Genomic DNA, 15,457 nt, shown 5'->3' with positions numbered 1-15,457 from the left:
GGATGGGATGGAGTGGGTCCGTTTGGGATGCGGCCCACCCCGGCGTTCCTTAAAATGTCCCCCGGTTTGCTCTTTAAACACCCCTCGGGGTGTTCAGGGTTGGCGCTGGGGCGGTTTCTCTCACGCCGCCAGCAGGACCCGGTTCTGGAGGACAAGTTGGGAAGGGGTTTGTTTTTGTATTTTTTTTAAATTCTCCGCCTCTTGCTCTGTTTGTATAATAATAAAGCGTTTTGGCATAAGCGCTACGTGGGCCCCGGGAGAGATTTGGACATGCTGGGACTTTAACCCTTTGAAGCTGAGAATGTATTTGAGAATGGGAGGCAGTACCCAAAAGCTGAAATATTAAGGGAAAGAAGAGGCTTTCCCATCCACAGCTTACTTCTGATGGAAGGCTTAATTCACTGTAAAACATAGTTTTTATTCAGACGTATCAATGTTGATGCTACGGGGATTGCAGTATTGCAAACAACTTGAATATCTTGATTAAGACTCAAAATATTTACAATTTATCCCTGTATTTCTCACCCATTTTTAAATCTTGAGGGTTGCACATGCCTTCAATGAAAACTGGGTCACTTGTCTCTGTGCCCCCCAAAGGGAAAATGAAATATGAAGATTATTACATTACAAGCACTGGCAACTGGGAGACTACTGGGAACTGCTGTAGCATCTCTGGGAATCTGAAAGCAAGCCCTGGCTATTTGTTTTGATCAGAAAGAGTCAAAGTGAAACAACTCCCTAAACAGAGAAGGTGAAAAGACAAATAGAGGGGGTTGTTTTGTTTTGTTTTTGTTTTGATATTAGAGCTCAGGAGTCTCTGTAGAACAACAAACACACATTGGCAGGTGACATCAGCCACCGGTGGTGGTTCAGCTCTCGCTGCACTCAGTTCTGGGGTGGCAGCAGTAGATTTCCCTTTGAAGTGGGAACAACTGCACAGCGCTGCAGATCAGTGTTTTCAGGTGAGATTTCATAAGGAGCTTTACAAACCCAGTAACTGCTGCTGAGCTGCTAAAAAAAGCCAGGTTGTAAAAGCAGAGACTTTCTTTTAAATGGTTTTAGTGCTACATGAGAAGCATTAGGAACTGAATTAAATGTACAGAGCTAAGACGTTGGTAATCAAGGCAGCCATGGGATCCTTTAAAGCTGTAAAAATTGGGATGTGCTTTTCTGGGGCTTATGGAAAGGAAGCTTCTCATGCAGTCCGTGCTGTAGAAAAATCCGGTGTTAAATGCAACTAGACCATCTTTTAGGTCCCTCCCACCCCAAACGATGCTATGTTTCTAAATGTTAAAGATGGGTCACTGGCCCAGGACTAACCTCTTTGAGGATCAACCCCACTTCTAGTGTTTCAGTGAAAGTTTCGATTTATCCTTGTTTGTCTGAAAAAATAGCTTTTAAACTGCAGTGATCATAGTGTGGTCCACATATGGCATGTCAGAGGTAGGTGGCCAAACTGTAGCAGTATTAAATTATTAACACTTAAACCCAGAGTTTAATCCAGGATCATTTGTATTCTTAAAATCTCGACTGGCTTTTTGATCCACAAGGGTCAGAGTAGGGCCTGCAGTGTTTTTCAGCCCTTTTGATTAATACACAGCAATAACAAAAAGTCTGCCTCTCCCTGCTAGAAAAATCTTTAAAAATCAATACAAAATAACTCCAGCAGCAAAATTTCACTCATGTTGCCAGTTCTATTCAGCTGGAAGATTAATCTTAAAAGAAAAGAAAAACTATATATTCTCATCTCTCCTGACAGACCTTGACAAGTCTTCCCTAGCAGAGCAAATCAACACAATGATTTCAGAGCAGGGCAGGAGGCAGGAGTGAGATTAGAAGTAAGAAGACTTTCTTAATCTATATTAAACAAGAAGGGTTTGATCTCATGCCCTGTTCATAGCCAGATCCTGCAATGCTGGCCAGCAGACAGCCATCAGCAACTGAACTACACCTTCCACAGTCTGGATCTCTGCAGAATAATCTCTAGATCCAAGATCTCTGCATTGTAAAACAGCTACATTACCACAAAAGCTTGCAGAGACTGCACACACTCAACAAAGGGACCTTCTTTTCTGCTAAAGAAATCTAAATTTGGTTCCTCAAATAATAACTAGCACTCTTTAAAAATCTAAACTAGTATTATTTATTGATCAACACAATGTCCAAATCCAAAATACAGTTTGTTGATCTTAAAAGTTGTTCAAAGGAATTATATACAACCAAGAAAATTTTTACTAATTATGTCAATGAGGACAAGAATTTTAAAGCTGTAGGAAGAAAGGCTCAGAATTTCCACCACCCATCTCTGTCCTTTTCATAGAATCCTCTTCTCTGCTAAATGAATGTTGCTGTACAGAATATATAAGATTTATCCTGATGGTGGACATGAAGCTTTGTATCATGCATTCCTGAATATAGTGCAGTCTCTTTTTTAACATTTTCCTATTTCGGAGCACAATTCTCCTTTTAGCGTGGGAGCCTGGGCTTTGATCTTGAAATGAAAAAATGGAAAAAAATTGAAAGCTTTCCCCATTGTATTCATCCCTCTCTAGCCCAGTTTTATCCATTTGCTGATTTTAACATGTGTTCCTTTTCCCCACCATCTATCAGTGTGAGCAACCAGGCCTGGCTGCTCTCCAGCAGATATCTTAGCACTGAGTTTGAAATGGAATGTAGATTCTCTTACATTTCACTTTCCCAGCAGTGATTTTTCCATAAATACAGATTAGAGAGGGGGTTTGGACCTATCAGGTGTTGCCCAGTACCAGGAGCTCTCTGACCACAAAGGTTTTTTGAGGTGGGAAACCACAAAATCACCTTGTAAGTGATGTTGTTTTGATGGAGTAAAAAACAAGCAGGAGCAGAATTCAGGCAAAACAGCCAGGTCACCTTCTAGGAGAGCCCCAAGCTTGTCTCTGATCCTGTGAAGGGGCACATGTTGGTTCCCAGCGATGGAGAGCAGCTGGCGGGCAGGGGCTGGCACAGCTCAAGCTGCCAAGGAAGTGCACATGGCAGGATGTGTGCCACGACTCTGTGCAACCTCCTGCCCCCGGGGCAAACAGCCCAGGCTGTGCCCAGGCTTGGCCCTCTGCAGCTCAGGGGGCTGAGGAATGGCAGTAGTGCCCTGGGAACATGCAGGAAAGGGATGGAGGCAGGAGGACCTGGCAGTGTCTGTTGGTCTGGGCAGAGATACAGTTGTGACAGAGGGGGAGGAGCAACCCTTGAAGTGGAAGGAGGGAAATATTGCAGTAAAAGGGGGAGAGTGAAGGGCAGAGAGTGCAGTAGTGATGGGCTGTGACCCTGAGAACAGCCCAGCATTGAGCATCCCATCCTGGAAACCCTGAAAATTTTGCTTTCAATTCCCGTGGGATGCTCTGGGTCTGGCCTGCCCCACAGCTCAGCTGGGCAGGCAAATCCAAACACCAGCAACAGGATTTGCTCTGCTGTTACAGTGTGTGATGTTAGCGGCTCTGGTGATGCCAAGATTTTAGAAAGTTGGCTACCAAGAGCTGGAGCTTGAATGCCACAGATTAAAAGGCAGGTTCCAGATCTGGGTATCTACAGCTTTGTGCAGCGAGTACATTGAAAAAAACCTTCTAAGTTGGTACTTTCTTAGATACTAGTGACTCTTCTTAATAAAAAAAAAAAAATCTCTCTCTCTCTCTGTATATATAATTTTGCCAGGCCAACATCAGTAAAAGGAACTGATCTGCAGGAGATTAGAGCTCAGAGCTCACAAGAACATCGCTCTCCTAAGTGGAATGCTACCTATATAATAGCTTACCTGGAAAAGGTGGATGGAGTTCTGAGCAAGACACAGAAAGCAGCTGCTGGGTAAGAAGGAGAAATAAAACCAGGAGAAATAAAGATTTTGCACCAAAGCTTTGTTCTTCCCAAAGTTTCATCCACCTTCGTCAAGTAAAAATGTGGGTTGTTTTTTTGCCTGAAGATGGTATAAGGCAGGACCTGTTCTTGAAGAGGAGCCTGATAAGCCACATATTCAGAATGGGGTACAGATTCTGAGAAGGCCTGTTAAAAAGAATGAAATGAGGAGCGTGGAATCTAAAACTGCTGTGAAAAGTAAAATGTGCACAGGTGGATAGGCACTGTAATAAGAGGGGGAGGGAATGGGAAATATTTTATGAGCATCAGAATTTCCTATAACTGTGAATAAGTGGGCTGAAGAAGGAGGAAGATTGATTTCATACCTTAGAGAGGTTGACCTTTGAAGAAAGTTTTATTAAAATCCAATATAATTTTTTCCTCGAATTCACCTTTGCATTGGGATCCTGCCAGTTTAATGTCAGTTAGTTGTGCAGTATCTGTTAATAGATAAAATTATGAGGTGAGGACTGTCCTAGCTGATAGCCATGGAACTTCTAAGTTAATCAGCTTCAAGTGCTTTACTACACTCATTCCAAACAATGATTCATAAACAGTTTTAAAGAGACAGAAAGCTGCTTTTAAAACTGTCAGTACTTTCATGGGGATCAAAAATAAACACTGAAGGTGAAGGGCTGGTCTTTTGCCCTTTCAGTTTCTGAACAGATGAAGGTAGCTTGGAAACGTCTCACTAGGAATTTACTTAAGAATCTTGTGTACTTAGGATTTTCCAAGAAGCAAGTAAATCTTTTTTTTCCTGAAAAGGGAATTCCAGGAAAACTGTTCAGTCTTATTCAAGAGAGATACTGAATGTGAAAAAGTAGATAATAAATGGGGAAAAAAACTCAGTACAAAGAAATAGCTTTTATTCAGTTGGTTTAAACTGGAAGAAGGAGCAATGGAGGGGTGACTGTTTACCAAAATGGTCCAATAAACACAAAAATTCTGCTTTTTTTTTTTGACATTCTGATTATCATCAGCTAGGGTAAAAAAAATATCATCTAAGAATTACCAGTGGTGTCTTTTTGAAATAAATGGAAACTCAACTTTATTTAGGCAAAGATCCAGCCAATACCACCTTTTCTGGCTAGTTGCAATGTCCTCTAAGCCAAATCTGCAGCCTTTGGCTCTCCCAGAAATGCTTTTTGTTTACTTAGGAAGGATCAGTGAAGCCTTTACTGTTTTCTAGTTCTTCAAGAAAGTGATGTAGACTCACCTTGAATGAGAAGGGGAGGAAGGATGTTTCCCTGCACTGTTAGTTAATTATTGAGATTGGAAGGTGCCTCAATTTTTTGCAATAAAATCCAGAACAAAGTATAATTTTAACATCCCCAGAAGATCTCCCTTGGTTCTTGCCTAAAAATTTAAAACATCCAGGAACAGTGCAGCTCAGTAAGAAGCCATCCATATTTTAAGCTTTCAGGCAATCTCTTTTCTCTGGAGCACGTGGCTGTGGGTTTCTTATGCCTTTCTGCATACTATTCCTATCAGTAATAGTGTTTTATTCTGAGCCCAGGACTTGGAGAGTTTAATTAGTGACTACCAGGTAACAGACAGAATATCACCTCTAGGAAAGGCACAGGTTAGACGTGTTGATACTGGGGCTGAAGGCAATCTGATTTGAGAAGTGCTGAGTTAACCTGCTGTGCTGTCATGCTGTGACAGTGTGAGTGACGCTGACTTCAAAGTAAATGAGTTCAAATGTCTGTGTCTTGATAAATACAATCTGAAAATCCTCCTATGAGAAGATCATGAAAACTATCTTCATTTAAAAACAAACCGAAAAAAACCAACAAGGGTGTTTCTTTTCAGCTGAACAGGAACCTAGTACTTGTACAGACACGAAGAGCTAGTTGAGTGGAAAGATGCCAGGATACGACAGCTGAAGGTTTGACCCTGAATCTTTAAGGGTATTATCCATGGGGGGGAGAAAAGCCAATGGGAATTTCTCTTTGAGCTTGCTCTGCTACAGATCTGGTCCTTCCTCAGATCCTATTAAAGTCCATCGAGTCATGGAGACAGGAATAATGGAAGGGAATGAAGATTCAAGCTGTGTTTGCTCCTGAGACATACCAAGTGGATTTTACACAGTTTGTGCATCCTGTCCATGTAAGGAGTAGTTCATAGGAGACTCAATCTGTCACTGGCATTGAAATGATCACTCGGTTTAAATAGTAAATCACTCATTTCCTCTCCAACTTCTGATTCCTAAAGGTATAATTGCCAAAATAATATAATAAGTGCCTTAAAAGATTAAGCAAAAGGTCATATTAGCATAACAGCTTTCCCAAACTGATGTCAAAATGCTGCATAAAGCTGCACCTTGAAATCCCCCAGGACAGTGCTTTTGGGACTTGCCAATAATACAATTTCACAGAGATTCTTCTGTTTCACAGGTCACAGCTCTTTACCCTGTGATGGACAGATTGAGCCACCCTCATGTACCTGCATATATATGACCCACTTCATTAGAACAGAATGTTTTCTCTAGAACACACAACCCAGTAGGAGCCATTATCTCATGTGCTATTATTAATGCGAAGACTTCAGGCGGCCCCTGCACACAGCAGTGGATCTGTGTAGTCTCAAGAGTAGCCGTAACTAAGATCTTCAGAAGCAGGGATAAAACAGCCATGTCACACAATTACATTGAGTTTGGCAATGGGAAGAAGAGATTTCTTTTTGATCCCACATGACGATTATCTTCCACGCTGGCAAATGAGCACTCGGAGTGACATACTTTTTATTGTAGCTAATGGAACTCAGATTTGCAAAGAAGGTGATTCTGCTGTGTGACCATATTATCTAAATTGCTTTGTTGCCAACGCATAAAAAACTGAATATAAAATTGCCTGAGCATAATTGAGTGCTGACTCACCCCCCGATTAGGGTAAATGCTGCAGCGTTCCAGGGTGTCTTGGAGCTTTCTATAGTCTCACAATCCTATGTAAAATCTGATTGATTTTTTTCCTCCTCCAAGCAAACTTATGTTTCATGCTCCTGTTTGAGGCTAGATGCTACAAATCCAGCTGCTGTCACAAGACATCTTCCCCCTGCTTCGTTATCTTGATCAATTTTCTGCTGAAATTCTCATCTTTCATCCTGGCTGGTGCAGTTGCCTCCCTTGTGATTATTCCAACTCCTGGCTCTCCATATTCATAGTCACTCTCCGAGCTCCAACACTAACTCTCTAGTTTCTAAGGCTACATAGCTGAGGATGTTTTCTCACAAAAAGCTTTTCCATAAATTCCCACAATTTCATTTTAGTCTAATCCGAGGCTGCATACACACGACACTGCTCAGAGCAGACTTTTAATAAAAGTACCCGCATACATGAGCAAGAAAATACAGACCCAAGTATTTTAAAAGGAATATTTTTAATCTTGAAAATAGCCTCATACCCATTAGGTGTACCTGTGTGATTATCCTTAAAACCAGAACAATTCTCAGGTTTTGAAATTTAAGTAGAAGAAGGGCAATTGTAAGAAGCAGTGCCAGAGACCTGAGGTGAACTGAGCCATGGATACTGGGCAGAGAGCTCAGATTTAGCTGACTGTGGCAATAAGTCAAACTAGTACTCATGCCTTGGGTGATCTCTGTTTCAACTCTCCCTCAAAAAGTGAAAAGAAAGAGCAGAAAAAAGGCTATGACCTAAATGAATTACAGCAATTATTAACCAGCCATCCCACCTACAAGGATTTGCAAAAGAAGCCAGCCCTGAGCTGGAGGATCTGGGAGTGAAACCGGTCATGAAAGTGGCAGAAATTGATTTTGTTTCCAGCTATCTATGAACATCTCCTTTCTGGCTGGCTGAACTATTGCATGAGCAGCTGTTGAAAACTGAGTAAGGAAGAGGCTGAAATTTGTGTCCGTTATATGTGGGACTGGTTTCGTTTCAGAAAATAAAGAGTATTTATTCACACGTCGGGCTTAGATTCTCCAGAAGCACTTGCAGCTGCACAGCCCAACCTTGTTCCTTACCAGGAATTTTAACTTTTGTTGTCTGGTAAATTGTTTGCCCCAAAGAGGATAAATCCCATTTATCTCCAGCTTCAGGGAGATAATAATGCAATTGTTCCTTCACACCAGGAGATCTGCTCCCTGGAAGTTTTCTTCTGAGTTGGATCATATTTTCTCCAAGAGCTTCTTTCTGTAGAATAAAAAGAAATTTAGTTGAAATGTGTTTCCAGAGACAAGCCCTTAAGAATAAAACTGATTTTAAAAAATCACCATAAATATAGTAAGGGGGAATAAATCTAAAATTCAGAACTGATCTAAAGCTGGGTCAGAATCCAGCTGGAATTAAGGATCTGGTCTTTTTTGGTTGATCAGCACAAAGGCTGTACCTTTGCAAAATAAAGGCACATTTAAAAGATGTAATGGGAAAAAAAAGAGGAATCTCTAATGGTGAAGAAAGCAGCACATTCTGAGATTTAAAAAAATGCTGTCTGAACCCTTCAAAGATAGGAATGAAGTACATAAAAACATCCATGGCTTCCTCAGACAGGTAGTGTTGGTTGTTACTCCCAGCCCAGGCTGCATTTGACAGCTCTCTCTCACTTATATTGCCAGAAGAGTGCTTTGAAAGCCCATTATTCATATCCAGATTGTTCTTGCTAAATGTTTGACAGCAGCCTGCCCAAGTGACATCCAAATGGGGACAATTAATTGTTAATGTCCCCGATTCAGCTGAATCAGGGATGTGCCTAGATGACAAGGAAGAACATCACTGGAAAGACTCAAGGGAGGCACCAGGGGATTTGCCGAGGGGAGCGATGGATTTGATGTCTGCAGCCACTCCAACATTTAACCTCTTCATCTACAGCAACTGGTGGGTTACTCAGCTGCCATTTACTGTCATCCTGCCAGGAGGAGTGTGGGCAGAGCAAGGAAGCAGAGCACCCTTGGCTGGAAGTCCCAGCTCATTCTGCAGCAAAGATAAACCCTCGAATGGAAATTCTTCAAAGGGATGAGGCCGGGCAGACCGTCACTATGGGTGTCTTGGAGCAGGCAATCAGTCCTCCCTTTAATAGACAGAGATACAAGATGGTCAGGGAAGAGCATGCTTCTTAAATGTGTTGGAAAAATGAGGCTGGGACATCGGTCATCCCTGAGCCACAAAGCGCTGGAGGTTCGTGAAGAAGCAGCAACACCTTCTCAAACAGGAGCAACTCTGCTGGTCCTGCCCTGCGGCTTGTGCTCTAATCTATAACTAATGAGTGTAAAGGCCCTGACAAAAAAAGCTTCCACAGAATCCCTTTTCTAAGGCCCTTGATTTTACTGGAACATGCACAGCAGTAAAATTCATATAGCCAACAGGAAAGCCATGTCCTGGCCTGACCCTGCTGCAGAAAACAGCAAAACAAAGGGGCAGGGATTTGGGGTCACATTTGGGGAGGATCCATGATTCAGCAGTCTGTTTACTAAATCTCCTGTAATTTGTCATGTAATGAAGGAGTGGGGCAAACACCTGCAGCTCCAGGCTGCTGCTTCATTGTGAAAAGGTACAACCTGGGCAGTGACGAGCATCTGAGGAATAAATGACTCTCAATTAGGACAGTAGGTCAGAAAGAGCAAGATGATTCATATCCAGGACATACTCCAACCCTCCACAATAACACTCAGCAATTCTGTTCAGCTTTTCTCCTTCAAAGCACCCGCAAACACCCCATCCTTTCCATGGCACTGGCAGGTAACAGGCAGAGAGGCTTGGGTGTGCACTGGGACCTGCTGATTCCTGGAATAATTGAGCTAAGCTGGGAAAAAATGCCTTCCACAGCAACAGGAAGGAACGAGACAGCTCTGTCCTCGTCAGAGCATGCCACTGTTTGTTTAGAAATCATGGGACATAAAGATTCACACCCCAAAATTAATAAATAACGTACCCAGAATTAATAGCCTCTTTTAGGGAGCTGTCTGCATGCAGTTTTCCCAGGAGTAAGCAACAGGTCGTGACAGATGGGATTTAGGAGTGCTTGGCTCCTAGGTTAGCACCCTGACAATGCCTCTGCTCAGCTGTGCAAATCATATTTTACTTGCTTGACTGTGAGTTGCTGGGCAGTGGGATGTAATTTTCCATGCTTGCTGTTGGCACTGGGTTTTACCTTTACTTGAATCTGACAGTGCAAGCTCTGTCAACATTGTTTCACCTCTTGGAAAATAATAATTAAGAAGCCTGGGTGAAAGGCATGTATTAGTACCCAAGAATTCATGGCCAGCTCCACTTTAACCTAGTCACCACAGTTTACTACTCTGCCACAAAATGTCTTTTCCAGGTTTACCTGAAGACTGGGATATCAGAAAAATGTAGGGGTGCCAGACATACATTGGGTTGACTTTGATCTCTCTAAAGACAAATCTTTTAAAGTTTAGATCAAGGAATCTTTTAATGAAACAAAGAAATAGTGCCACTTATATCAGTTCCAGATATAAATAAATCTGCTAGAAATAAACAGGAGCAAGGCAAAAAGGAGACAGCCACGCTCTGCAATGTCAGTCCAAAGTGACTGTCTGATGGATGATGATGATATGGCTGGCTGGGAAAAAAAGTCAGTTTAAAAGTCTTGCTGCCAGCCGTCTGGCAAATCTTCCAAAGGATATTGCTGTACAGCAGCACTGAATTGGTACCTGCTTTGCATCTCCTGCTACCAAAACAGACTATTTACTCCTTTAATGTAGTGAGGATTTTGAAATCTCTACTATGACTCTCACCTTAGGGACTCATTGTAGCCCTCCCCACAGCCAGTTCTCTGTTCCCTGCCCCCACCAGTCTGCCATGGATGCAGAATCTTATCCCAGGATCCTTTAGGATGGTAAACCTCTCTAAGATCAAGTCCAGCTATAACCCTGCACTGCCAAGCCCACCACTAAACCATGTCCCCAAGTGCCACATCTGCAAGTCTTTTAGATATCTCCAGGGATGGTGATTCCACCACTGCCCTGGGCAGCCTGTTCCAATTATTGGCAGCCCTTTCGGTGAAGAATTTTTTCCTAATACCATCACAGGATCACAGAATGGTTGGGGTTGGAAGGGACCTCTGTAGATGTCTGATCCAGCCCCGTGCTAATGCTGGCTTACCCAGAGCAGGTTGCACAAAGTAAAGATGCTTTTAAAAAGATCTTCCCAAAGTAAAGATGCTCTTGGGCACTCAGGGGGTCACTAAGACACAGAGCACACCTGACTCCATCCAGGCTATTCCAGACCCTCTACCCATTCACAGCTTAGGGTGCTGTTCCCTTGGCCTGCAGGGGAGGCAGAAGTTCACAGCACTGGTATTTGTGGCACATCCATCCTCTTGCTCCAGAGGCATCATTACTTCATGCTTGGAGCTGAAGGGCCACATTTCATACATCTGAACAGTATAAGGCTGATTTTCATAGCTGAGTCATTTGGACTCTGTACCCCAGAAGACAACAGTAAATATCACCACTGGCCATTTCCTAATTAACATAAAGCTATAACAATTTAATATCATTTCAAAAAACCCAAAAACCACTCCATGAAAACTAAAAATCTCTAAAGAACAGGCTGTCTGGACGAATATTAATGATTTTTTTTTTCCTGTTTCTTCAGCTCCTCCCAGGTGGTTCATAATCAGCTGTAACAGAGTCCACAACCCTCCTGAGTTGTGATGAAGCACAATGGCTTGAGGCCATGGAACTGGGAGTACTGGCCCATGGATAACCCCGACTGAGGGGCAGCTGGAGATCCTATCTGGTGACCAGGCACTCCTGGGCTGTAACATGGGCCCAGTAAAAGCTATTTTCAGCCTTAATGATCTTTGATACTGAAACTAGAGTTAACCTGGATGGTGAGCGGAGGAGATCATCTGCTCTGAGAAATGAACTAAGGGAGAAGGGGGTGGGAGAAGAGTGGGATCATAACAAAGGAGAGGGACTCTTAAGGGAGAGGAATTAATTTGGAAACATGCAGTGATGGAAAAAGGAACACAGGAAAAACTGATGTTGCATCTCCCCGCCACTCCCTCTCAGGTCCCTGTCCCCCCTCAACTTGCCAACCACATTTGTCATTTGTAATTCTCAGCCTTCTTAGATAGAGGGGGCTAAGCAGCAAAAGCTGACTCAGAGCAGCTCCTCTCACCTTTGCTACTGCTAGTTTTAGTAATTTTTAGTAAATTTGGTTTGGTTGTTAATAAGGACTCGATTCTAATTTCACCATGTGCAGCAGTAACTTGTTAACAAGCTGCTCCAGGAGATCTTTATAGGACAGTGGAAACCAGGGAGAGGAAATAATTACAGTGTTTCCACCTGTGGTAGTCTGCTTCAGGGTAGGTATAAATAGATCCATAAGTGTTTGTTCACTTAAAAGTTCAGCCCAACTGCTTTCTCAATTGCCAGCAGCAGAAGTAATGGATGGGGGCTTTTTCTTTAAAAATGAGGGCAAAGATCATCTACTAAATACCACCCTCTTTTCCTCTAGACTGCAAGTAGCGTTTAAAAAGTTACAGAATTTTTACCAAAACCAGATGTTGGGTGTATAAAAGTACAGGCAGTTTTTAAAAGTCATTCCATTTCTTTGGAAAGGGAAGGACAATTAGATCAGAAAACTCAATTCAGCTTCAGAACAGAGGAACTTAATGGAGGAAAAAAGAGAAAGAATTCACATTTCATTCACTTGGTGCATCCAAAAAGCTCTGGACTGGTGCATGCAGAGAGTAACTCCCTTTAGAGCATCATCACAAGCTTTGAGAAAGCAGTTGCTGAAGTGTCTGAAAGTGCCCTGTTTCTTGTCCTCTGCCCTCTGAAGAGCAGAGGGGGCACAACACAACGCCCAGATGGGATGGAACTCAGGTCCCAGTAGGTTATGGGGACTTTGATCTGTGAGCTGGGCATCTGCAGACACTTGCATCCATCTTGAGCATCCCAGAAATAACCTACCTGACTCAAAGAAGGTTTGAAGGCCTCTCCTCAGGGCCCAGCCCACCTTGGTGCAGGAAGAGGAAGAGCCTGTGTGGGTGGCCTGGACCTCTCTCCAGGAGCAGCACTCCCACAGCTCCATCCACTCGTGGCTGGAACCCAAAGCCCTGCCAACATCCACTTTTCCCTGCACCAAATTGTTTAAATAAACTTCCCCAGTGCGGGCTCAAAGAAATGCAATAAACATCAGGAGCTCAGCAAATGGGCTGCCTGGAAGGGCATTACCAGGGCTTTCTAGGCAAATGTGCTGCCTCTGGCCTCCCACACTGAGGCCTCACCTTGCACTCCATACCAGCCCATCAGTGCAATACCCTGCTTCTGCCTATTGTTCAAGCTGCAGGTATCACATTGAACCAAACAATAGCTAAGAAACAAAAGACCTTTGAAGTGACTTGTGGTGTCTGCTGGGCACCAGCTGCCCCTTTTGTGTTCTACTGTGTCTTCGGTCCCGATGCTCTATGGTTGGGTCTCCTGGGTCCCATTCAGCTGCAAAAGCCCAAAACTACAGTGAGAGGAACAATCTAATCTGGTAGGGAAATAAAACAGTTGATTACTCATAAAAGCAAAAGGGACAGATATTCGAAAAGGAAAATAGCAGAGCAGATTCAGATGTGAGTCCTACCACAGGAGTGCCTGGAGAAGTAGCGAGTTCTGCCACACTCTTCCACGAGCCCCCAGCCAGCTTCAGCGGAGCCAGGACTCAAACCTGTGGTTTCAGGTAGCCTTAATAAGGCTTAGATCTGAAAACCACTCTTCTGCATGCCAGGGGATGTGGTGCCATGTGGCAGCCTTGGCTGCTTCAGGCTGCCCTGAAGCATCTGAAGGAACATGTTCATGAGTGACAGCCCAAAGCAGTGGGACAGAGCTGTGTGCAGCCACAGGAGCTGGGCTCTGCTGGAGTCTGAGTCAGCCTGAGGGATAAGGAGCGGCTCCCAGGTTTCCCATGGGGAGCTGACTCCAAAATCAACTCTTTTGAAGGCAACAACAGGACAAGACCCTGGGCAGCACAAGGATTCATGTGTGGCTCTAGGAGAGGAGGACAGGAGGCTGAGCCCAGTCAACTGAACACTCACCTTTCCCTGGAGGGGCAGCAGGTGGAGTCAGTGGCTGCTCTTCAGGGGAAGAAGGACCCCAGACTGGCTCAGACACCACTGTGATGGGGAGGGGTGGGGTATCATCCTGGGACTGGTGGGACCCCCTCAAACCCAGCTGTGGCACTTGGGGCTGTCACCTCTGTGCTCCCTTCTCTCTTCCCGAGAGAGGCCAGTGGAAATCTGAAGAGAGATTTCCTTTACTCAAGGATTCCTATTCAGAGCTACAGCTATTGACAGATTTCTTCTATTCCTATGCTTGGCAGAAGCTGATAGTATTTATTGAGCTGATCGCAGGCACCAGAGCTGGATCCTGACTCCTGATATGCAGGCAATCATCAGAGCCTGTTGTGTTTGCATGAATGTACTAATCCTGCCTCTGCTTCCTGAATGCATAAAGTGATGTATAGGACCACTCAGCTCTGAGACACTTGGAGATGGCTGCAGAGGGCGAGACAGTATTTTTAATATGGAGAACTCCAAGGCAAGCTATTTTGGTACCTCAGGATCATTAACATTTTTGAATGTCTGAGAAGCTGCTAACATTTATAAGACATTACAACCAAGATTCATTCTCCCAAATGGAGAAAGAGCTCCTATTTTTCACATACACTCTAGATATTGATAATTTTCTCATTTTCTGATATGACAGGGCTTGGGGATTTTTTTCCCCACTGAGACAAGATGACTGACAGACGGAGATGAGAATTTCTCATAAAGAGAAGCAATGCATTTTTGCACAGCCGAGGCTGGAAGAAAGCAATAATTGTCCTAATGCACAGGCACAGCCCTCCCGAATGGCTGATGATTTACTTCAAGAGTCAGTCATTGCTGACCAGAATGCCAGGCATGTCTTCCCAAGCCAAGATGTGAGCTGAGATCAGTTCAAACAAACCCCTCAACCCTCTGCCCATCTGCTGTGCTGCTATTCGGTGGTGAAGGCTGGTCCTGGGTGGTGATGCCAGCCTGGGATACCCCAACCATGGTGGGTCAGAGCAGCAGAGCTTCACCAACACCTCTGCCATGGTGAGCTCAAGCCACTGTCACAGAGGTGGCACTTGGCACAGGCTTAGTTCAGTTTTAGGGTCTGTATTGGTCTGGCACAGCCTGGTTTTAGGTAGCAGGGGGGCCACAGAGGTGGCTCTTGTGAGGAAGCTGCTGGAAGATTCCACCATGTCCGGCAGAGCCAGCTGATGGCTCTGAAGATGGACATGATGCTGGCCAAACCTGGGCCAGTGAGAGAGGTTGGTAACACCTCTGTGATGACATATTTAAGAAGAAAATCAAAACAAAGTCACAAGATTTTGGATTCTAGTCAGAGAAGAGGAGGAGGTGAGAACATGTGAGGGAAACACCATGGTGACACCAAGGTCAGTGAAGAAGGAGGGGGAGGAGGTGCTCCAGGCACCGGAGCTGAGATGCCTCTGAGGGCCGTGGTGAGACCAGGGTGGAGCAGCTGTGCCCCTGCAGCCCCTGGGGATCCCCGGGGGATGCAGAGATCCACCCACGGCCCCTGGGGATCCATGGGGGATGCAGAGATCCACCGG

The 15,457-nt window shown here is 44.2% G+C and overlaps 1 long non-coding RNA gene across 1 annotated transcript in view; it reads right to left on the bottom strand.

Annotated features, from left to right (window-relative positions):
• Nucleotides 1-7,240: 7,240 nt before the first annotated feature.
• LOC108444843 overlaps nucleotides 7,241-15,457 on the bottom strand; it is a 10,754-nt gene continuing 2,537 nt past the window's right edge. The window contains exon 2 of the long non-coding RNA XR_001859542.1: nucleotides 7,241-8,032. This is a non-coding gene — a long non-coding RNA (uncharacterized LOC108444843). The remainder of the gene's footprint in view (nucleotides 8,033-15,457) is intronic.

Source organism: Corvus brachyrhynchos, unplaced genomic scaffold (assembly GCF_000691975.1).
Source record: "Corvus brachyrhynchos isolate BGI_N302 unplaced genomic scaffold, ASM69197v1 scaffold522, whole genome shotgun sequence".
In the NCBI taxonomy this organism is placed as follows: Eukaryota; Metazoa; Chordata; class Aves; order Passeriformes; family Corvidae; genus Corvus; species Corvus brachyrhynchos.
The sequence above is the reverse complement of the archived record's forward strand: the minus strand, read 5'-3'. Positions and strand labels throughout refer to the sequence as shown.